Below are 2,707 nucleotides of genomic sequence, written 5' to 3'. Positions count from 1 at the left end.
ACTTTAAATTGTAGTTTGTTTTATGTTTCTCTAGAACTATAGTACCACAGAATAATTGCCACACAATACACAGGCATTCAACCAGTAGCAATGGTGATTTAACCCAAATTAAATTATTCTCATTTGCACAGCTGTATATAGATGATGCCTTCATATGCAGAAAGCTCAGATATGATCGTAATTGGTAATAATAACATGAAAACAATAGTAAGCATTGTGCATTACTCTTAAGACTAACAAATGCTCCACGGCAGGTGGCCATTATTGAAATAACTTTATTTCCACCTCCCCAACAGAGAGGCAGCAGAGAAGGCAATATAACAAAATGCTCAGATCTTGCAATATACTAGGGCAAGGAATTAATTCAACTAGACAAGATCTCTTCAATTACAATCGATCATTATTATATTCATCAGACTATTTCTTACTTGTAATTTATCATAATGGAAACACCACAGATTGACAAAAAAGTAAAACAAGTAAAATACTTGAGTATATTAACTGATTGTTTCACTTGGTTAGTGCTCTAAGCTGATCCATACTTAAGTCACTGAAGCTTTCTGTATCCCCAAATGGACACTGCTAGGTATATTAGAAGATACTATAAAATGCAACATAGAAAGATGAGAACAGGATTAGGCCATTCAGCCCCTCCAGCCATTCAGTGAGATCACTGAACTGATTGACAGGACTGTAACTTTGAACAAGCGTGCTGAGATTTGGGTGAGTGAGGGAGCAAGGGGAAGATGGAAAGGAGATGCTCTTTTGCTTTTACTAGCTTTTTCAACCAAGAAAAACTGGTTCTTACTCGACTACAGTGGACGAAGCTAACTGTTTGGTGAGTATCTGCTAAGTGGTGAAGGTCTATTCTATTCCTAAGATTTAAAATAGTCTACAAACTGGTGGTAAGGTTAGAAAATATATTATAAAATGGAAAAAATTAATTGAATAATATAATTAAGTAGTTAATTAAAACACATTTAGGATGGCGGGAGCAAAAAGGAATGTAGTAGTAGTACGTGACAGTATAGTGAGGGGGATTGATACTGTTCTCTGCAGCAAGAAGTGAGAGTCCAGAAGGCTGTGTTGCTGGACTAGTGCCAGGGTTCAGGACATCTGTTCAGGGCTGGAGAGGAACTTATGAACATATGAACATACAAATTAGGTATAGGAGTAGGCCAGTCAGCCCTTCGAGCCTACTCTGCCATTAAATAACATCATGGCTGATCTGACTGTAACCACCGCCTACCCCCAATAACCCTTCACCCTCTTCTTTATCAAGAATCTATCTACCTCTGCCTTGAAAACATTCAAAGACTCTGCTTCCACCACCTTTTGAGGTAGGGAGTTCCAAAGACTCATGACCCTCTGAGAGAAAAAAACTTCTTCTCATCTGTCTTAGATGGGCAACCCCGTATTTTTAACAGTGACCCCTAGTTCTAAATTCTCCTACAAGAGGAAACATCCTTTCCACATCCACCCTGTCAAGACCCCTCAGGATCTCATATGTTTCAATCAAGTCGCCTCTTATTCTTCTAAACTGCAGTGGATACAAACCTAGCCTGTCTAACCTTTCCTCATAAGCCAACCTGCCCATTCCTGGTATTAGTGTAGTAAACCTTCTCTGAACTGCTTCTAATTGCATCTATATACTTCCTTAAATAAGGAGACCAATACCGTACACAGTATTTCAGATGTGGTCTCACCAGTGTCCTGTACAATTGAAGCATAACCTCCCTACTTTTGTATTCAATTCCCCTTGCAATAAACAATAACATTCTATCAGCTTTCCTAATCACTTACTGTACCTGCATATTAGCCTTTTGTGATTCATGCATTAGGACACCCAAATCCCTCTGCTTAACAAAGCTCTACAATCTCTCACCATTTAGATAATGATGCTTTTTTATTCTCCTACCAAAATGGACAGTTTCACATTTTCCCCACATTATACTTCATTTGCTCGATTTTTCTCCACTCACTTAACCTATCTATGCTCCCTTGTAGCCTCATTATGTCCTCTTCACAAGTTACTTTCCTACCTATCTTTGTATCATCAGAAAATTTAGCAACCATACCTTCTGTCCCTTCAGCCAAGTCATTGATATAAATTGTAAAAAGTTGAGGTCCCAGCACTGATCCCTTTGACACACCACTCATTACATCCCGCCAATCAGAAAAATACCCATTTATGGCTCTCCTCTGTTTTCTGTTAGCCAGCCAATCTTCCATCCATGCCAATATGTTACCCCCTACACCATGAAATTTTATTTTCCACAATAATCTTTGGTGTGACACCTAATTAAATGCTTTCTGGAAATCTAAGTACAGTACATCCATTGCTTCTCCTTTACCCACAGCACATGTTACTTCTTCAATGAGCTCCAATAAATCGGTTAAACATGATTTCCCTCTCACAAAACCATGTTGACTCTGTCTGATTACCTTGAATTTATCTAAGCGCCCTGCTATAACATCTTTAATAATAACTTCTAACATTTTCCCTATGACAGATGTTACAGATTGGAGGGGGATTAATTTGAACAGCTCTGATTTCTCCTCTCACCACCCGTCCTTAAACAGAAAGGTGTTTTTGATTTTTGATTTCCCCTTTATAAGTGGTGACATGTTTCCCTCAACCCTTTAATTTTGGAGTTATCCAATTCTCTATTAATAACCTCACAGCAAAATCGAGATAAGGTAAAAT

Source organism: Cetorhinus maximus, chromosome 20 (assembly GCF_964194155.1).
Source record: "Cetorhinus maximus chromosome 20, sCetMax3.hap1.1, whole genome shotgun sequence".
In the NCBI taxonomy this organism is placed as follows: Eukaryota; Metazoa; Chordata; class Chondrichthyes; order Lamniformes; family Cetorhinidae; genus Cetorhinus; species Cetorhinus maximus.
This window is presented reverse-complemented; position numbering follows the sequence as displayed.